Source organism: Magnolia sinica, chromosome 4 (genome assembly GCF_029962835.1).
Source record: "Magnolia sinica isolate HGM2019 chromosome 4, MsV1, whole genome shotgun sequence".
Taxonomy (NCBI): Eukaryota; Viridiplantae; Streptophyta; class Magnoliopsida; order Magnoliales; family Magnoliaceae; genus Magnolia; species Magnolia sinica.
The window spans coordinates 104,310,141-104,333,225 of record NC_080576.1 but is presented as its reverse complement, the minus strand read 5'-3'; the positions used below and the strand labels follow the sequence as shown (position 1 = coordinate 104,333,225).

The 23,085-nt window shown below is 38.4% G+C and overlaps 1 protein-coding gene across 1 annotated transcript in view; it reads right to left on the bottom strand.

The window, feature by feature from the left end:
• LOC131243599 (uncharacterized) overlaps positions 1-21,960 on the bottom strand; it is a 68,631-nt gene extending 46,671 nt beyond the window's left edge. Inside the window, exon 1 of the mRNA XM_058243077.1 lies at positions 21,877-21,960. The gene's annotated coding sequence lies outside the window, so the exon portion shown is untranslated. The remainder of the gene's footprint in view (positions 1-21,876) is intronic.
• Positions 21,961-23,085: the final 1,125 nt, after the last annotated feature.

Here is a 23,085-nt window from a genome sequence, read left to right as displayed (position 1 = left end):
CATGGCACACTCCTCACTCGTGGCATGTTTTTAAGATCTGCATCATTCGTCTTGTCAGCACCTGTTGGCAGGCCTGATTTCCAGGCCATGGTGCATACATTAGGACTCAACTGATTAACGTCATGGATCAAGCACATGACACCATGAAACACATGGGGAGAATAACCGTAGATCGCTCTGAATACAATACCGTTCGGTGTAAAACACTACGAATATTGCAGACTTGGAATTGCTATTTGACAGATCATCAGAAACGGCGGAGATCCTTTGGTGGGTTGAAGTTGAGAGGATGGGTTTCCGGAGTGGCCATTTCATCTTGTTTCCACATCTTGATTGTCTTGTCAGCCTCACATGTCACCAGCCTTGAACCTGTAACATCATACGATAGAGCATAGATTCCAGCTTCGCTGTCCAAAGACCCAAAACCACATGCTCCCATTGTCACCTTCGAAAAAGCAACTTCATTAATCATAGCAAAAAAGTTATCTGCTTGCGAATAAGAAACATCAGTGGGCTTCGACTCTTGGGCACACATGCCAGTGGAACACGTGCAAGAGATCTGGGTCATTTATCAGGCATTCTCCCTTTGGCGGAGAAAATCAAGCCAGTCCATTTAACAGGTGGGTTGCATGTCCACAAAGAAAATGGACAGTGTGGCTCACCTGATGAGCAGAGTGACCTGATTTTTAGGCCATGGGACCATCTGATGAATGGCCCAATTCTCGTGTATTGCATTTCTCAACATACAATGACAAGGTTTAGTGTCAATAGACAGTTCTGCAGTGTCAGACAGGGACCCTGGAAGAATCAGTGTTTGAAATATCATTGTGCACCATATACTCCTTGGGCAACACTAAGACTTGGACTACCATCTTTATAACCACTACTTGCTTCATTTATATAGGCTTTTTGTTTGAATTTTTTTTTTTTTTTAAATCATAACATCTCAAAAAAAAAAAAAAAAAAAAGTGCACATGATAGGTTTCCTTTGTATAGGGTCCTAAGCTGTGCGTTGTCTGACTAAACTAAATGCAATTATATTCAAATTGAATGCATAACATTTAGAGTTTATGTCATTATCATTTCATCGAACACTCCTAAATACTTTGAAATTAGTCTCAATTGACAACTAGTTGAAGGGAAATTTCGAAGAAAGAAACCTAATATTTTACAAGTTTTTATTAATTTTTAATTAAAAAATGATTTTTATTTTTTGAAAATTGACAATGACTTGACAAATCAGTAGATTGGCCCTCATACGTGCTTGATTTCATGTTTGGAGTGCAACATCACAAGTAATTTCGGAGAAATTGGGAAATATTCGAATTTTTCCCAATTTTCTCCAAATCGGACCACCTACACCCAAAATTTGAAATTTGAGTGTATGTGATAATCATTTCATCAAATACTCCTAAATACTTCAAAATTAGTCTCAATTGACAGTTGGTTGAAGGAAAATTTTGAAAAACACATGGAGAACATGAAAAACCTTTTGATATCGAAATCAAAGCTCCAACTCCATGATTTTTCATTTGAAACATGAAGAAGTAATGGATTTGTAATTATTTGACAGTGATTTAACATAATTTCAACCAAAAAAAAAAAAGAGGGGAAAATGAAAATGTTCATCGGATCAAACATGTGGGATGCATTGATACACATTCAACTCATCCCACATGCCCCGCAGGACAGAATAATACTCTCCCACACCATCTCCCTGGTGAAATGAAAATATATTCTATAGAAGCTCGTATATACGACTTAGGTTCTTCACACCTGAATAAATCACCTTCAAGTTATCTCAGACTCCTTTGGCAGTCTTGAAAAAGATAACATTCTCACTAATATGTGGCTCCATCATAGATTAGAATATCAATATCGTATTGACCATTATGATCGTATCATATCCGTATCGGTCGATTACAATACACAATACAGGTCCGTATCATTTATTTCTCTTTCAATCTTTTCATGGTAAGGTAGGTAATTTTTTCCTCCCTAATCACTGTTGTGTTTTTATCAAAATTAGAATTAGAAAACTTATGAAAAGGGCATGCATAACACTCATTGCATGTAAATTTCATACAGTGCTGGGCACTGAACGTGCCACTTACCAGTCTTGAATAAATGCTTGGAAAAGTTACACTAAAGAACAATGATTAGCAGCCACACTCACAAGTTTGAGAGATCCATAGCATTCAATCAATGATCACATCAAGTTGCACAAACGTCATGTTACACATCTGATTACTAGCCTATAGATATCAATCCAAGGAAAAATAAAAAACTACTATCGTACAGCCTAGGAAAAATTAGGGCAAAATAAAATTCCATTGACTGCAGGAATTAAGAATCATCTGATTGGTGCAATATTCTGGCCAGGCCCTTCAATAAGATGATCCATTGATTGGATTGTCTGCATTTAATTCAATGGATATTGAGTACCAATAGCAACCAGATCTAGAAAACATAGTTCTGTTAAAAAAAAAAAAAAAAGCACAGAGGTTTTTAAGCACATCAGAGAAAAAACGAAAGAAAGAAAGAAAATACATAAAAGACAATGCCTTTTCTATTATTTTTGAAACAGCAACCACACATAAAGCTCTCCCAATTCAAGGCTGGCTTCAATCAGTTTCAACTGCTGAAGTAGCTGCTGAACAGAAATAGATCTGATTGATGAAACCAAGCAGCTATATGATGGCTCCATAGGGCAAAAAGGCCATTTGAAACCTTTTTGTTGTCTGTCAATCTAATTGGCCCACCATCAAGTGTCTCTGCTACAGAATCCCACTTAGGACAGATACATTATGAAGCCAATGAGATGATCAATCCACACAAGTAAAAGCTGAATCCCGCCTTTACTGTTGGTTGACCAGAAAGAATGCAGTTTGGTCCCCAATCTAATTCAAATAAGCACAGTTGGTTGATCAGAAAAAACGCAGTTTGGTCCTCAATCTAATTCAAAAAAAAGGCACTGATCCATCCAAAAAGGGGAAGGAGAAATCAAGAAACCTGACGTAAGTGAAAAAAATATTACATAGTAAATGCATCGAACAACCAAATCACAAGGGGAAAAACACACAATAGGCATCAGTCACATGCAGTGATGAAAAAACCAAAAAGAAGGGAAAAACATTCAAGAAAAAATTTATTAGCTTAGACCACTACATGACTCCCTTCTTTTTTCAATTTCTCTGTTTTTCCTCCCAATCAAAGAACTACACCAAAAAACGATCTCCTCCCCAGAAATTTCAAATCCCTCAATTAAAAGAAAATTTTAAAAAATAAATTAATTAATATTCAAAAGATCTACATCATCAAAGCACAAATGAAAAACATCAGACAAAATTTTTAAAAAATAAAAATAAAAATCCTATGAAACGATCTCAACATCAAAATGCAGCACCAGAAACACCCAAAAATCATTGCAGAACACAAATGTGACTCAAAAAGCCCTAGAAAACATAATGCAGGTCGATGAAACCCTAACCTTACAATGCGGGAAGACGAGATCGAAAAGATTGCGTTTGCTCTTACCTTAAATCGATAAAACAGGAAGCGAGAAAGTAAAACAAACCCTAGATCCGATGCGAACGCGATAACTAAACGGGTCCGCCTTTGAAAACGTGAGCTCGTTGAGATCTGCAAATCCAAACGAGAGCTCTCTCCTCCAGCATTTAAAGTGAGAGAGATAGATAGAGATGGAAAATCGGTAGCAGGGTTTTTTGAGAGAATCGAGGGAGCGGGTCGGAGAAAAATTCCAGAGCTTTTACCCTTATCGCTGCTGCGGGGTGCTGCAAGAAAGAAAAAACGGAAAGAAGATAAACACGAGGGAGATAGGTAGATACTGCGCAAATGGATAGGCATTTAGGTTTTTTTTTTCGTTTAATAGAAAAGGACCCTTTGCCCGCAGCCGTTAAAACGGGCTGCGGGCAAAGGGTAAGCCCATCAGTCGGTTAAACCCGAATTTGTTGTAGTGATGGAGTGGATTTGGTCTCGCGGCGCCTTTCGGGGAAAGAAGAGCACTTACCAACTAGTTATACATTATACAGTACGAGTATACGTGGCAAAATGTGTGGGTCCCACCATGATGTATCTATTTTATCCACACCGTCCATTCATTTTTAGATATTTTTAGATCATGATACCAAAAATAAGGCAGATCAAAATCTCTAGTGAACCACACCACAGGAAACAGTGGGAGATATGGCGTCCGCTGCAGTTGAAACCTCCGTAGGGCCATCGTCATGTTTATTTGCCATCCAACCTGTTGATAAGGTCACATATATATGGACGAAGGAAGGAAAAACACATAATCATATTTATTTACCATCCAACTTGTACGTAAGGTCACATAGACATTAGTGGGCACATACAAGTGTGACCTATGTTAGTTTGATGACACTAACGGTTCTTTTGATAGCTCCTGAGAATGGATAGTTGTAACAAAATAGCCTAGGTCAAAACGATTAGGGCATCCAATTGCATGAATTTTTCAGTTTCGTGATGTCTAGATTGGGGGTGACATGCCATATGTAGCTTAAAATATACATACGGGGCTGTTGTTGGGACGTTAGCTTTTCCCAATATCCTAAATTTTTTAAGAGAAACACGACACGTACAAACTCGAATTTGGACCATCCAGTCTCTCGTATTGTTGGTTCATATCAATGATCGAATTTTTTGTAGAATGATCAGTATGGACCATTCATTTTTCAAGCTATAAATGGAAAGGTTAAGATTATTTAAAGAAAATGACAGAAAATTAGTGGTAGGAACCACATGTTGGATGGTTTATATCAATTTCAATACTCATCTTACGTGTGTGGCCTACATATAAGTCCATTTCAGTCCGGCCACCATGTTTATGTTGCAATTGCAAGCATATGACACTTTTATCATGTGTAATTCGTCAACTGTTTTGTAGCATGTAAGAAGACTTCCACAATTTTGTCATCCAAACACAAAATCTTGAGATCCACTAACTCTAGAATTTTCGTCCAAACAACGTTAACCCAGCTTCTCAGAAAATCTTCTTCCAATAACCTGACATTTGAGAATTCCAATGTTTTCCTTGACCTGATTTTCCAAGCATCCAAACAACATCTACCCAGCTTTTTGTGTCAGGTGCCTTCCATGTTAGAGCCAACCATTTTGATGGCTTGAAATTAGGGCTGTTCACGAGTCGAGCTAGCTCGAATAACTTGCTCGACTTAGCTTGAGTTAGCTCAGATTGACTTGGCTTGAATGGCCGACTCGGGCCGAGTCAAGCTAATTTTTTATAGCTCGAGTTGAGTTCAAGCCGAGTTCGACGATAGGGCATTTCAACTCGACTCGACTCGACTCGAACTTGACTCGGCTCGATTAATAAGTTTATTATTTTCAAGAGAGAGAGTCTCTACCTTACTTTTCTTATAACCCATCAGGTGGAATTTTTTTATTTCTTCTTTTCATTTCAGTTCCACAATAGTATGATTTTAATATCTTGAGATATACTTCATAGGCGAGAAACCCAAGAAATCCGAGATGGGTTCTTCTCAGATTTGTTAGAGCTTCAAGGAAATCCAATGATCTGATCGGCTAGAGCTCTTTATTTGGATTTCTGATATGTGTTCTCTCTGTTTCTTTTTTACTACTTGGCTTCTGCTGGTAGAAGAAGATCAAGAATAGATCGGTTCTTATAGGTTTTCTTATCCGATTCGAAGCTTTGGTTTTTTCATCGGGTTTTGCTTTGATTCTCCTAAGATTTTAAAATTTTTCATCAATGGAGGATCAAGAACAGAATCCATTACTCTCTCATCGAACAAGCTCAAGCTAGACTCGAGGTAAACTCAACTCGACTCGAACCACTAGCTCGACTCGAACTCGACTCGACAGCTTTGGCAAACAAGCCAAGCTTCAATGTTGAGCTCGAAGCCGAGCTCGAGCTCGAATACAGCATGGACAAGCCGAGCCGAGCTTGGCCCACCTCGACTTTTCTGATGTGGAATTTGTAAATCAGACTGATAACGGTTTGCTTAATCATGGCACGTGGGCATTATCGAGGGGCTGGTTGACTGTTTGAAATACTAGTGTACTGTTCGAATGACCATTTTTGCATTTTTAATAGGTCGACTATTTGAAAGACTCATTCTCTTGCATGAATGTGCCAACTGTCTAGAAGGTCCATTCATTTGTTCAGCTGGATGTGCACCCCCATACTGATTGCATTCATACATTCATGCATTAATCAAGATTAAATTGGTGATCGCATACTGTGGTGATGCGGGTTATGTTGGGAAAGAGTGAATTGTATCTCCTCAAGTTATACCTTGAATTGTGGTTTGGATGTGTATTCGGTCTTTTACTTGTGAGTTGTGAATTGTAATTTAGATATTATGGCTTCTTAAATTGTTACTTGAAAATATAAGTTGTGTATTTTTTTGATTTGCAGGCGGTATTCTCTTATATTCTACTTATGAAGTGTAAATTGTACATTCATGTATTTATACTTGTGAAGTATAGATTGAATATTATATTTTCCTTAATTTTATTTGAATATTGCTCTTAACTATTGTGATGCCTCGGTAATGTTAGGGGGTATACCTCATTGGGATAGCCATTGGCGCTATTAAAACATATTCAGTTGGTGCATGATACATTGTGGATGTACAAGTTAGAACTCACATGGAACACGAGGAGTTGGTTGATCTTACGACTTAGATTATTACTTTTTTAAGTTCTATCATATTTGCTTTTGAATACTCCTTTGAATTTGTGTATTTAAGTCATCGGTTTGTGTAAGCCCTATGGGCAACCATCTGTACATTTGGGATTTATATTCAAATATTTCCTCTATGTTTGACTTGTTTTTCTTTAGTTGAGATCCTCATTCCTAAATAATAATAATAATAATCATAATAATAATAATACAGTGAAATATGGGCTATCTTTAGAGGTTAACACTCAGGATTTTGGCAAACGAGTATTAAACTCGGGTTACGAAATTCGGGGCGTTACAAAATGACTCATTGCAAGATCAAATATGGAGTGTTACATTGTGACCCTGTGGCCTTACGTAGTTCAAGATCGATCAAGGGCAGAATGGGCTATTTTCTGTTAGAATATATCGTTTGCTTTCGGGATAATGATGCAACAACTGATAATGTAATGAACTGAGCAAATATAAGTACAACGAAGACAGCTACAGCATAAGAAGCAAGATTTCATTGGCAAAGGCACCGTTTCAGCAAGGGTTAAAAATGCAAATACAGTAACATCCTAACACATGCTAAAGTCATAAAACGTGCAGAATAATTACTACCCATACCCCCACAGCAATGCCTGCTAAAGAGCTTGGGACGTTGTTGATCTCTTTAATCTTTATGTATATATCAAAAGGAAACAACAAATTACAAGGACAGAAGAAGATTACATAAAAGAGTGACATAGTTCACAATATAGGAGAAAAGCAAACTCTCGACTCAATGGAAAATGGTAGAATGCACAAAAAGCATCAGCTGAACCCAAGCATTCAAATCGTTCTCCCTATTTATTGCTGCAAATCAAAATTCAACATGAAGATGTTTGTACCCCTCGGGTGTTTTAAAAAAAAAACAAAAAACAAAAAACACTATGATGCTGTAATACTTTTTTGTGAACGTGAAAGTATACTTCGGAACTAAACAATACAACAATTAGCATCCCTGAAAGAGACAACAACAGCAGATGTCATTGAAAAATAAAGAACAACTACTGGAGGTTTAGGGCCCATTTGGATACCACCAAATAAGTTACTTTTTCTACTTACAGCAGTAGATAAGTAACTTATTTGAGAAAAGTTTGGTTTAAGATCAATTATGTAACTTTTTCACTTAAAAGTTACTTAATCCCTTCAGTTTAATAAGTAGAAACCAGGATAAGCTACTTGAGGCATGAGTAGCTTATCTTAACTTATGAAACAAACGCCTCCTTGGGAATCTGAGAGATGCACCAGTGAAGTATTACAAACCTGGATTTTCTGAAACAGACCTCTGAAACAAGGCCCAGGCAAGAGGCAAATAACAAGAAGTGGTAACTGGCCCTTCATTCATTATTATAGAGGATTTCCCACATCGCCTGACCATGCTAAACACACTTGTCATATGCTCGTTGAAAACGCAGTCCGAAAAGCAATGACACAACAAGTCCCGGGCCACAGGCAAAGCTGCAGAAATTTTCTAATTGTACTGTAGGGAATGCAAACTAGTTTTACCAAATAGCTCAGCAACAATAGCAACGAGTACTTGTTCCTTTTCATTCCTATCGAGTAATGATATGACAACCATAAGAGGTAAAGACCAAAAAGAGTAGCGTGGGACTCATGAGACATTGTTGTCATTCTCACATGTTCAAAAACTGGACCACTCATCAGGTGGGAACCCTATTGAAAATGACCTGGCCAAAAGTCACGCTAGCAACTCATTAGGTGAGCCTCACGCACGGTATATGGTTAGTCAGGTTTATCCAGCCATGCATGTGCACCACTTAGCAGATTAGCCTGACCTTTGGGCAGGCAAGGGGATCAAGCAATGGATGCACCTTGTCACACAGTTGGTGAAATGCTTTTCTGAGTAGAAAAGAAAGCTCAACTGATGGCTGAGAGTGAAGCAGACTAGCCTGACCTTTGGGCCAAAAGGCACTCACAGTGGGGTCACACCTGATGAATGGCCTTGATATCATACACGTACCAAGTTGGTACATGAGGGTGAAGAAAACCCTCAATCAATATGGAAGCAATTTTAGCACAATTCCACCAAAATATATGATAAAAATGAGCCCTTTCCGGCATTGGAGTCTCCCATGTAAAAAAAAAAGAAGAAGAAATGAAAACGACTCACAATGTCATCGTCATCATAGCCTGTGCAGCTGGAAGTGCCAGCTGAATCTGGGCTGTGTGATTATTGCAAATCTAGATTTTTTTAAAAAAATGCCGAGGAATGATCACCGGAGAAAAGAGAAGAATAGATAAAGACCGTTGGATTGATCCCGACAGGTTTATTAGCCATAGCCAAATGCATGCACCCCCTTCCATGAACCAAGAAGATAACTTTAAATCTGATTTTTATTCAAGAATATCGTAACAATGACGAGTCGCATATAGACCCTTTACAAAGAGAGCACTTGAAGAAAATTCTCGATAACATCTGAAAATTCCCAAACTAGCCTTGCGTGAGGCTGAATGACAATCAGACCATAAAAGAGGACATTTTGGAAAATTCTTTATTTAAAAAGAGATGAAATTTGTAAATAACTAACAACTGATTATTGTTCACATTAGTCTCCCAAATGTGTGGTCATGCATGGCCCACTGTTTAACTTCTATGATGCACATGTGCAGACGGACAATTAATTGCATCACCTTGTCCAAGCTATTATGGAAATCCTTAGCGCAATGTACGGATTTTTTTTTGAATGGTCAATACACTCTCAAACCTACACACACACACCACGAACCTATGACCTCAGAGTTGAAACACAGTATCTACAACTGAGCCATGAGTGGAGACCCTAGCACAATGCACGGATATTGATATGCTATAACTTACAAAAATACAACATCAGTCTGAGTCAGGTAGTAATTATAGAAAATGCAGAACAAATATTGCAGCATAAGTTGATGCACTCGGAATTTAAATGGTTTTCCTCTTAAAGCCCAACCACATGGGAGGACTGAGACCATACAATGGTGGAGCAAAGCAATACCTTTAGTAGGGGGAGCCATTGGTTGTTAAAGAAGCTCTATCCCCTTTCCTGCAGAAACACAGATGAAATATAATCACTAATTCAAGAAAATTGGAGCTATCTGCAGAAACTATATTACTGTTCCTACAGAAGGCTCCGTTTGGTTGCACCAAATGTAATGACATTTCATGATTAGTCAGTCTAATTTGGTGCAAATATCAAGAAATTTCATGATATTTGGTGCAACCAAATGCATCCAAAACAAGGGTGAAATACAATCATTAATCCAAGAAAGATAGAGCTACTGAGGGAAAAGAAGCGTACATGCCATAGGAAAATATTAGATATTGGTGGGCATCTCATCTCAAGTCGATATATGTTCAATATTAAAAGCTAAATGCTTGTGTAACTAGGACAAAATGTTTTAAAAATTTTCCGTGTTGACATGCGTCCAACATGGATGGACAGGGCTAAAGCAAAAAAAAAAAACTGTTATTATTATCTATTCTATGTGTAATTTATTACAATCTTTTCATTTTGGAGGTACTTTTCACACAAAATAATAAACGTTATTATTATCTATTTTATGGTGGAGAAAAGCTTCTTAAGAGTAGTGATCGAAGGGGATTCTTCAAATGCTGATACGTGGGTTTCATCAGAAAGAATCCCTTGGAGGTTGGTCCATTTAATAGAGAAAGCTCAAGATCTTTAATGCCGGACAATTAACCACTTGCTCTAAAAGCTCAAACTGATAGAAGATGGCAAATTAATCCCCTTATCTCATAGCCCAGGTCCCAAATCCATGGGTGAGGTCCTGAGCCAAACCCTCCTCGTGGGCCCCAAATCCATGGGTGAGGTCCTGGGCCAAACCCTCCTCGTGGGCTCCAAATCCATGGGTTCCGCCTCACATGGGCACCAAGAGAACAAAAGGAGAAAATAGGGTTTTACACTTACAAACGGCCAAGGTAAAGCACCAGCTTCATATGTATACAAAAACAGCCCATTGCCCCAAGTCCCCAAATACAATTGAATCCCAATACCTATGTCACACCTCCATGGATAGCCCCCTGAATTTAGGGTTGTGAGGAGCCCACCTAAAGATCCAATCAAACTGAGGCTACCTAGATTCACAGGTCATTCTGGAATGAGAACAGGTATACGGTATGGTACATCCTCCAATATGTGATACAATAAGGGCAGAAGGGGGAATCTGTGTTCGCTTTGCAGCAGCTGCACTGCCACCATGATGGCCAGCGGTTATTGGGACTGTTGCTGCTGCTGCTGCTGCAGCAATGGCCAGCCAATATTTTTTAAATTTTATGTTGCATATTATTTGGCTTCCTCCCATTCCTTTTCTTTTCCTTTTTTAATTATCATGGCTACAATTGCCACATTCACTTTTGGTACCAATGGACTTGCCTCCTAATTTCTTTATCTTTTAGGTGACAGTCATTGCCACCGCCACCTAATTCAACAAGATGAGAAGAGAATGGGTTTTGGATTATAGAAACTTAGGGGGACAATCTTTAATAATAATGATCAACGTAATAATTAAAAGTAGAAGGCATTAAATAAAATTTTCGACTAAATATGAGGGCACTTACCTCGATGCAATTGTTGATGTTGATCCTAATAAATCAAAGATTCATCAAAGTCACTCTAATACCACTTTAAAAAGCCTGGATGTGTGGGTGGACCCCTAGGATACAATGACATCTGCACAAATTTTCAGACCTTTGCAAAGCTAAAGATAGACATCTCTCATCTACGATTAGCCTAACTACTCTGGAAGGCGGAAAGAAGTTAATCACCCCTCTGATTCACGATTAGGATGGCCACTGAATACGGTCAAGGGTTTAGATCATATATAGGGAGCCTAATGGATAATCGGGTATTCTCTAATTATTTGTCTCAATTTTTTCTCCCAAGTGTGTTCAAGGAGGCTTTTGAACTGAGAGAGTGCTCTAAAGAGAGGAATCAAAAAGGACAAGGAGTTGGTTATAATGGGGATAAGGTCTTACCCCTATTGCATCCAACCACTCACCAATGATTGCTCATATGTGGGCCCCAAAGGCCCATATCCAACATTTTATGCATAGACGGGCAATTTCCTTTTTCTATAGGAATTATTTTTGGATTGTTAAGGAATGCTCATCTGGATGTATTTGGATGGTTGAGGAATACCCATCTGCAATTCAACACAGGCACCCTACAAATGCCAAAGTATTCACAAGCATGGTTCATTCCCTTCATCAATTGGGCACCCGAATGCATGTGTTCTGCTCCAAACATTGTCCCATCAATATCTCAGGTGAGCAACACATGTATGAAGATCGGTGTTTAACGAACATGCCAAACCAATGATCCATAGTCAAGGTACATATGTGCCCCAAGCGGTGACCAAACTGTTTGATTTAGGTCCAGGGTACATTCACGATGGGGCCCATCATGTGAACAGCCTAGTTCACACCCACTCATGCTGCTTTGCCAAATGTGTTGTGATTGCAAACACAACATTCTATGCACAGATGGAGATGGGATATTTCCATTTGTATGCAATCTATTATATCATCTCGTAGTTTTGGGCTCTTTCATTAATTGCCATTTATTTTCTTATAATTCCACGTTCTGTTAATGAATTTAGGACATATTGTGACTAGGTTCTCTGTAAAAATGGCTTTTTGGCCACATGCATGGCCTTTTGATGATAAGTTTGAATTAAATTATCCTGAGAAGGTCTCTTTACAGTGGCTAATTTGAAGGGGGGATAACCATCATGCAGTGGCAATCCAGGATGTCAGGGAGATTACTCGCCGTCAAAGTATAACCATGAAGGAAGAGAGACTGGGAGAGAGAAAGTAATGGCTAGAGAACCATGGAGAGAGAAAGCAGGTGCTGGGCTGAAATGACAAAAATAGCCTTGGTTCAATGACTCACATTTTTAATCCAAATACCACCTATATTGGAATTCCCTTGTACGCCCATTCAAATCTTTAATTTGAGGACTCTCCTAAAAACCAATTGCAGAGGCAAAATCATCCAAAACTGCTAACATTATATATAGAGATTTCTGCACTAACATTTTCTTATTTTTTTCTGATATTTTGAAGCTCTAAATCTGGTATGTATTATTCAATTTTCTGCAACTACTTTCATCAGACCCTAGCTGCATTAAAACTAAAACGATTTTTTAGCCGTCCATTTGTTTCGTATGATATGGCCCCCCTCATGTTTGAAATGGCCTGATTTTTAGAGCATAAGATCTAAACAACACACCCCACTTGCTGGAGAGAGATGATCAAGCACTAGTGGCATGGCCAACACATACGTGGGCTACGCAAACCTTGCATGTGTGTATACATCCATCTTATCAACCAAACATCCATTTTCTCTACCATCACAATGCTAGTAAGAGAATGAGTTTCCTGTTTGTTACTGACAGGGAACTTACCTGTTGTGCACCGAGTTTGCACGTGCGGGACCCATGTGTGGTTTATCCAAGCCATTAATTTGATGGGGGCCATCATTGATGGACCGTGCAGAGAAAATATCTCAAACAGGTAGATCCTAAACATCGAATCATTTGTGTTATCTACATTGAATGTGGACTGTTGGTGCATTTCTTCTTAATCATGTGCTTACATGCCAACAATGGAAAGGATATAGTTGATCAAATGGAGAGATTTTTGCGAATGGTTAATCCAAGATGGGGACATCAGATCAATGGCTTGGATAAACCCACCCATGGGCCCCACATTTACAGATCGGTACGAACAAGAAACTTCCCTGTTCAGCAAAAACAGGGAACCCGGCTTCTAACAAGAAGAAGAAGAAGAAGAATAAGAGAGGGAGAGAGAGAGCACGTGAGAATCACGTGATAGGGAGGGAGAATACCTGGAAGACGCGGAGCGAGCGGCGTAAGGTCTGCTGCGGCCGTTCTAGGGTTCTAGAGACGAACGAAGAGAGGAGAAACCGGCTATATATATTTACTTGTTAAAATTACCAAAATGTCCTTAATCTTGCAACCGGGAAAGATTTTTTTATTTTTATTTTTTCCTCTCGTTCATTAGAGACTCGCCCCTTCTGCCCAACCATATGATGATCCAGACCGTTCATCTAAATTTCCCGCCCTAGATTGCCCCATTTATTAAAAACTCTCCTCCATGAGAGATCTCATCATCCATTTTCCCAATATTGGAGTTTTTAGCTCACCTTCTCATCAAGAGCGATGATTCCCTACCTATTAGGTTCTATCCATCTAGATGAGCGGTCCAGATCATTACCCGGTAGAGGAGTCTAGGGATGTCAATGAGCTGGGGTGGGCCGTCAGGCTCCCCTGTTTGACCCGCTTTGGTCTTGGACTTAGCCTGCCATACGAAGGAAAGCTCATTTATTAACTGGGCAGGATTGGGTGGTATATAACGACCCGGGAATCCAGCCCAAGTCCATCCCAACCAGTCCCATTCATGGGTTTGATGGTACTATTTAAAAGGTTCACGTTTATTTTTCTTGTTTTTAAATATATTTTTCAAATATTTAATGACTAACATATATTAGTTAATTTACTAATAATAATTAATATTTTCATTGATAATTATTTTAATTTCAATTCTAACAACATTATCTTATATGATTATTTTTTTATATAACTATTTCAATACCAAATGTAGTAATAAGTCTAGGTAGGGGTAGAGGTGACCTTAGGGCTAGTCTCAGGCCTCTCCATTTTAGGGAAGTGGATCATGTAGTGAGTTACTCACTATGCTTAGCGTATGAGTAAACTCTATGAGGTCCACCATGATTTATGTATTTTATTGGCTCTTTTCATCCATGTATGATCTTATAAACAAGTTGGATGACAAATAACATAATTATAGAGCCTAGCAAGGTTTCAACGGTGGAAATTATCATTCCCACGGTATGATCCACTTGATCTTTGGACATGCTTCAATTTTTGGCTTAAACCCTTAAATTAGATGGAAAAATGGATGGACGACATGGATAGACCACGTACATTTAACGTGGGCTTAACTGATAGTCTACTTAATACCATAAGGGCATATTGAGTAACTCAATAGGCAATCCGAATTCCCATCTTAGCTCATTGCAAGTCCAAGGTAAGCTTAGGCTAAAGTCATACCATGCGGGCTAGGCTAGATTGACTAGGTCCATCCCCCAGCTAGCCAATTAACAGCAATTCAGGCCACTCACCATTTTACTTTTTCCATCCATTTAATAATGATTGATTAATGGTAAAACAATTCCATTTATTATTATTATTATTATTTTAATGGTGCAAGGTATTCTCGCTCCATTTTAAAATAAGACTATTCCTTGCTGGTGCATATAATTACTGGCTATACTTGCCGTTCTCCCAAATCCCATGTAGTGTTAGGACAGCTTCATCAAAGTGGATGTTAGCCATAATCTAGTTGGTCTGGATCTCTCCATGCCCGGAATCACAGTTGTAACTCGAACAGGACATGTAAATCAAGAAGTCTAAAAGACCAAATGGGCAAACCTAATTAATTAGTGGAAATTTTCTTTTTCTCAACTCATTCTTCCATTCTTTAATTGCTTAATTAAACTTTCTTATGAATAGATATAAAATGGGATTTGGCAACTGTGGAGAAAATCATCCGTTTCAGGCCAATGGATCATATTCCTCAGGAGAATGGGTGAGATCCAATCCCAGGTTGCCACTTGGCCATGATGGGTCTCCACCAATCCATTTCAAAACCTGATATTCAAGGGATAAGCACGCGACTAGATCACAGGGACTCTTGGTTTGGGTTATAGAAGTTATTACCTGGTTCAGAAAATTAAAATTAAGGCGACTAAATTGTCAAGAATACAAGTGTAGCCTGTTTGGAAGTGTTCATTTTCTCTCACCCCTGCTTGGAACATTTCTCAACTAATCGCTTGAGATATGCATCGTTCATAATAAGGCCGGTCCACTCATTAGGTGAGCCACAAGTGTATGATTATAAACTAATAGTGAATGATCTAGTTTCAACAATCATGAGACGATCACTTTGTTGAGTGGAGTGGCCTGATTTTCTAGGAGGTGGATTCAGTCATGCAGTGACCATGGGGCCCACCTTGATGTATGTGTTGCATATTGGATGAGTAAAAAATGAAGCAATTCAAATCTCAGGTGAACCACATAACAAGAAACAGTGGTGATTTATTATTAAAAATTTCTTGAGAAACACAGTAGTTTTGGATCAAGCTGATATTTGTGTTTTCCCTTTCATCCGAGTCTGTGTTGGATGGCAAATAAACATTATGGTAGGCCCTAGGAAGTTTTTAATGATGGACGATTAATCACCACTCTTTCATGTGGTGTGGTTCACTTGAGATTTGGATTTGCTTCATTTTTTTGTCCATACCCAAAAATAAGCTGGCAAAATGGATGGACGGTGCGGATACATAACACATACATCAAAGTGGCCTCATGTCATGGCCTAACCAAACTTGGTTTTACCCAGGCCAAACCAGCTCCCGTTTTGTGTAGGCATGGGCCCTGTAAAAATTGTCATTAGACTTAAATCCCATGACCATTCACACTTTTTATTGGATAACAGCCTAAGATCTGATCATGGGAAAATATACCCATCCAAACAGCCCCTATAATTTGATTACCTATAAACATATTCCTACTTAAGCACTTTACAGGCATCCAAACGACCCCTAAAGTATCCTGATTGGAGTTGAATTTGAAGGTGACCTTAATTTACATGTGACAGCAAGCATCGATCTACTTATCAGGAAGGTCCAACCATGCAGGTGCCGGCCGGGCATGTATTAGGTGAGTCCAGAGTAAGAGCTTAGTGGGTGAGTCACTTATTGTGGGGCCCACGTCGATGTATGTATTGTATATCCACGCCATTCATGGGCCCACAACTGAAGCATATCCAAATCTCAGGAGGACCACACCACAAGAAAAGAAACGATGGTCATGAATGACCTTTAAAATTTTTTGTGAGCCACAAAAGTTTTGGATAGAGTTGATATTTGGGTTTTCTTTTCATCTAGATTTGTGTGATCTTATCAACTAGTTATATGGTAAATAAACATTACAGAGGACCTTTGGAAGTTTTTAATGGTAGGCGTTTAATGACCACTGCAATTTGTGGTCATGTGGTCCACCTAAGATTTGTAAATGCATCAATTTTGTGCCAATGCCTAAAACGAGCTACAGAACAAATGGATAGCATGGATATACAATATGATATGAATGAAGGTGGGCTTGTGGTCAGGGACTCACCCATTAAGATGTTACCCGAGCGGATTGCCTGTTGCAAACATCAGTTCTATTCATTCATCAATTACTATATATTATTCCTATGGTGTCTCATTTGATGAGTAGATATACGACCTGTTTGGATTATAACTCATTTAGCTTAAGCCACGTATGCCTCAAGTAACTTATCTTGATTTCTACTTATCTAACAAATAAACACGTTTATCATATATATATATATATATATATATATATTAAAGTTTGTTTGGCTTCCAACATTATATACATAATTTTTGAATTTCTTTCATTAATTTCTCTCTCCTTAAAGATATTTCATTAAAATCTCTTTTAATTTTTTTCTTATACACATGTGAGCCAGCCTTTAATATCCACCTTGCATCATGTGGATACAACCTTTGATGTTGATTGTTTATTATGCTAGGCAGCTAGGTGTAAGTCTTGCAAGAATTTTGAATTGTCATGCAATGATAGTATTCACTCCTGCATAAGGCCATTTGTGCCAATTGTCTAGTAAGAAAAATTTGCAGCTCCATTGGCCAACATGTGTTTGCTTGGTTTTCGAGAATGAGTGATGAGATTCATCCGATCGAGAGGGTTATGAAACGAAGACATTTGTGGGGCCTTTCGTGATGTCTATATCAAATCCATTTTGTCCGTGAGTTGCCCTAGTTCATTTTAAGTTTTGAGAGAAAATAGGACTGATTGCATGTGACCCCAATTCCAGTAGTGGAAAGCTATGTGGGGCCTATCATGATGTTTTTGAGAAATCCACACTGTCCATTTGTTTTTCCAGCTCATGTTAGATCATAAACCCAAAATTGAGGCAAAGCCAAAACTCAAGTGGGCCACACGATAGGAAATAGTGGGGATTGAACGCCCACAGTTGAAACATCTAAAACTCAGGTCCACCATTTGAACGACAGTTTACCATCCACCCACTGGATAACTTCCAACCTTTAAGGATTGTGACATCTAATCCTCCTAATAGGAGGACCTTACCATGTGGATTACCTATTGCAAAAATCAATCATATCCACTCATCAAGTAGGCTGCACTTTTATTTTGCTATTTATCACTTGTATATTATTTCTACTGCATGTCTCATTTGATAAGTGAATATGGGACTTGTCTAGATCATAAGTCATTTTTCTTAAGCCACTTATGCCTCAAGTAACTTATCTTGGTTTTTCCTTATCCAACATATGAGCATGTCTATCAACAAAAGGGTAGAAAAGTTTGTTTGATTTCCAACATCACATAAATAATTATTGAATTTGTTCAATTAATTTCTCTCCATATAAATAAAGATCTTTCATTAAAATCTCATCCAATTTTTTACTTATTCATGTGAGGTCGACATATTGATATTCACTGTGCATCATGTGGGGCCAAGCTTTAATGTTGACCATTTATTATGTTGGGTAACTTGCTTTAAGTGCTGTGCATATTCTGGATTGCCATGCAATGCACCTGTTCACTTCTACAAAAGGCCATTTTGTGCTAATTGTCTATTAAGGGCAATTTGCAGTTCCATTAGCCCATGTGTGTTTGCTCGGGTTTTGAAAATAAGTGATGGGATTCATCCAGCAAAAGAGGGCTACGAAACAAAGAGCTTCGTAAGCCTATCATGATGTCTATATCAAATCCATTTTGTCCTTTAGCTGCCCATCTCATTTTAGGTTGTGAGAGAAGATTGGATATGATCCCGATTGCTGCAGTTGGAAGTTAGGTACAGCCTACCATGATGTTTGTGAGAAATCCACACTTTCCATCTATTTCTCCAACTCATGTTAGATCATGAGCCCAAAAACAAGGCAAATACAAAACTCAAGCGGGCCACACAACAAGAAACAATGGGGAATGAAATCAATCCTATTTGATTGAGTGGACTACCCTTTTATTTTGCTATTTGTCAATTGCTATATATTGTTTCTATGGTGTTCTCATTTGTTGAGTGGATATAGGATCCATTTGGATTATAAGTCAATTTGCTTTAGCCACTTATATGTCAAATAACTTTTCTTGGTTTCTACTTATGCATCAAGTAAGTATGTTTACCAACAAAAAAAGTAGAAAAGTTTGTTTGGTTCCAACATTACATAAATAAATTTTAAAATCTTCCATTAATTTCTCTCTGCTCTCTCTCTCTATTTTCCTTCTTCTTCTTTTCTTCAAAAGATATTTCATTAAAATCTCTTTCAATTTTTATTTATTCACGTGGGGGTTCACCTTTCATATCCACCTTACATCATGTAGGGTCAACCTTTGATGTCAACCATTTATTATGTAAGGCAGCTTTCCTTGAGTCTTGCTCCTATTTTGGATTTCTATGCAATGTTTGTGCTCAATTCTACAAAAGGTCATTTGTGCCAATTGTCCATTTAGGGCAATTTACAGCTCCATCATCCCACATGTGTTTGCTCAGCTTTCGAGAACAAGTGATGAGATATATTCATCCAACTGAGAGTGTACATAAATTTCTTTCTGATAGATAAATGAAATAAAATTCCATATCAGAGAAAAAATTAGAAAATTTATTGCTTGTTTAGATTATTACTTTGGTTTATTTCTTGAGGACTATTGGCTAAGGTTCGTATTGAACCTGACTGGCTTGATCTTCCTCTTCTTGTTGGGTCGTATGTGAGAGTGGTTTGTGTTGTTAGTGATGGTCCAATGACCCACGCAGCCACTATTTCTATAGGACAAGGTTGTTGACCGTTTTTGTCCAGGGTTATAAATCAATATGACCGTTTTATGACAGTTGGTGAGAAAGTAGTTGTTATTGGTTGTTTCTGACTGTTATGCATGTGGGACAACCGGCTACTGCATATTAGCTATTTAGACTAATTGACTAGCCGTTTAATGATCATTGGGCTAGTCACATGTAACAGTTTCTATATGGTTTGGTTTAATGTTGGTGAGAAACTAGTTGCTATTGGTTGTTTCTGACTGTTATGCATGTGGGACAACCGGCTACTACATATTAGCCATTTAGACTAATTGACTAGCCGTTTAATAATCATTGGGCTAATCACATATAACAGTTTCTACATGGTTTGGTTTAATATTGAATGTGCAGTTAAATATCTCTAAAACAGCTATTTTCAGCCTTTATAAAAAACACACTGGTCTCATTTAGACCACTCACCCACTCCAGGTACCTGACCCATATTCTCTATCGCACCGCGACTAGCAATCCTCTCGCATTGTTACACATAATGTCGCAAGGGAGCGACTTATCTACGACACAATGTGCACGTGCGAAGTGCGCCACTACAACCACATTGTCTCACGTGCTCACTCCCTCGCACTGAGCCCAAGATCATGACCGAGACTCTGTGTGTGCGCGGGTGTTCCACTGGAACACAAAAGTCCCGATACTCCATGATTCAACCAAACAAATAATAAAGTACTCCATACTTAATATATAAACACAATATTTCTCTCCTTTTAACCATTCCCAAAACACCAAAAAATTGAAGTTTTTCAAATAAAATTATTTTAATATACATATATATTTTTATTTTAAAAATATTTTTCACATAGGTCATTGCCATTGCCATGTAATTCACCATGATGAGAAGAGTTTTGGGTTTTAGAAACTTGGGTAGGGGAGAGGGGTGTGCAGTCTCTGATAATAACAATTAACGTAATGAATAAAAGTTAAAAGACATTAAATAAAAGATTTAACTAAGTAAGAGGGTAGTTACTTATATCCAACGTTCAATGTTGATCCTCATAAATCTGAGATCAGTTGAAGTCACTTTGATACCACTTTAAAAGGTCCGAATAGGTGGGCTAATAGAATCAAACGACATCTACATAATTTTTGAGACATTTGCAAAGCCAAAGATATGGACAGCTACCATCCTACTATTCGCATAAATACTATAAAAGCGAAAAGGAAATAATCACTCTAATTTTATATATAGGGATCCCAATGGATAATCAGATATTCCCTCATTATTTATCTTGATTATTTCTCACAGGTGCGTTTTCAGGGACACTTTTGAACTGATAGACTTCTTCTAAAGAGGGCAATTGAAGAGGGCCATGAGTTGGTTATAATAGGGATAAGTTCTTAATTCTAGCACATTCAACCTCATCTCTATCTACTCTCAATTATTTGAATTTGAGAGTTTACATACGCGAAGAGAAGGGATATCAACACAGAGGTTATCTCCTCATTGATTTGAATTTGAGAGGATAATAACAGGGAGAAAAGTGTCATCCAAACCAAGGTTATCTCCTCATTGATTTGAACTGATATTGCTTACAAGTGGGCCCCACAGGCCCATATCCAACATTTTCTGCTTACAGAGGTAATTTTCTTTTTTACGAGCGTGAATATTAATATCTCATGTGAGCGCACGTGTTCTGCACTAAATATTTTCTTGGTTTTTCTGATATTTTAAAGCTCTAAATCTGGCATGCATGTGTTATTCTATCTTCTACTACTAGTTTCATCAGACCCTAGCTTGCACTAAAATTAAAACAATATTTTTAGCCGTCCATTTGTTTCACATGATGTGACCCACCTGATGCGTAAAATGACCTGATTTTTGGACCATAAGATGAAAAAAGTGCACCCCAACCTGCAGGAAAGATATGATCAAGCACTACTGTTATATATTCACGTGGGCTGGCAGGGCTACATCAGATCAATGGCTTGGATAAACCAACGATGGCCACACATGTACGGGTGGGTACGAACAAGAAACTTCCCTGTTCAGCACAAACAGGGAACTTGGGCTTCTAACAACAATAACAACAACGAGCGAGAGAGAGAGAGAGAGAGAGAGAGAGAGAGAGAGAGAGAGAGAGAGAGCACGTGAGAATAACGTGAGAATAACGTGAGAAGCACGTGATAGGAAGGGAGAATAGCAAGTGATAGGAAGGGAGAATACCTGGAAGACGCGGAGCGAGCGGCGTAGAGTCTGCTGCGGGCGTTCTAGGGTTTAGAGGAGGATGGAGAAGGGAGAAACCGTCTAATATTTATTTACAACTTGTTAAAATTACGAAAACAAGGATGTGTTTGTTAAGAGGATGACCACTTCTGCCAACCATATGATGATCCAGACCGTTCATTTAAAATTTCGATTTGTAGATTGCCCTAGTTATTAAAAAATCTCATTCAGCAGAGATCTAATCATCAATTGGAGTTTCTAGCTCACCTTCGCATCAAAACCGTCTTGATCATACGCTGGATGAGCGTCTAGATGAACGGTCAATATCATCAGTCGGTGCAACAAGAGGCGGGTTTGTTTGATTTTCCAAATAACCGGCAAATAGCTCCTAAATGGATAATGATCACAATCCACATCCCTTTGATTTCATCCATTTTTCAGCTGTTTATTTCGCATCGTTTGGAAACACCAGGAAATGAGTAAGCACCCGGGAAATAGGGAGAGAGGTCGGTGCTATGTGGGCCCCACCATGATGTATGTGTTTCATCCATGCCTTCCATATATTTTTTCAGATCATTTTATTTTATGAGAAAAAAATTTAGACATATCCCAATCTCAAGTGGACCACATTACAGGAAACAGTGTTGAATGAGCGTCGACCATTAAAAATTTTTTGGTGGACATAAAAGTTTTGGATCAAGATGATATTTGTTTTTCCCCTTCATCTAGGCCTATATAACCTAATCAAAATATTGGATGTCAAATAAACAGTAAAGTGGGCCTTAGGAGGATTTTAATGGTGGATATCCAATCACTATTGTTTTCCTGTGGTGTGGTCCACCTGAGATTCGTATCCCTCTAATTTTTTAGTTTCAAGCCTAAAATTATCTTAAAAAATGGAGGAACGGCATGGATGAAACACATACATCATGATGCGTCCCACAGAGCACCGACCACCAGCCCGGCAGGGGGAGTTGCCAATCCGTTTCCTAAGGACTGCAGTTTTGAAAGACATTTGAAAAGTACACAGTGGTCCCAAGGACCACCATTTCAAATGCACACCTCCATTCGTGCAGTGGGACCCACCTTGATGTCTATACCAGATCCGTTCCCACAGATGTGAATCTTGGGAAAACATGAATACCAGCACCATTTGAAAGGGTTGTTGGCACCCAGTAAGTATTTTATGGTAGGCTTATAATACCCACT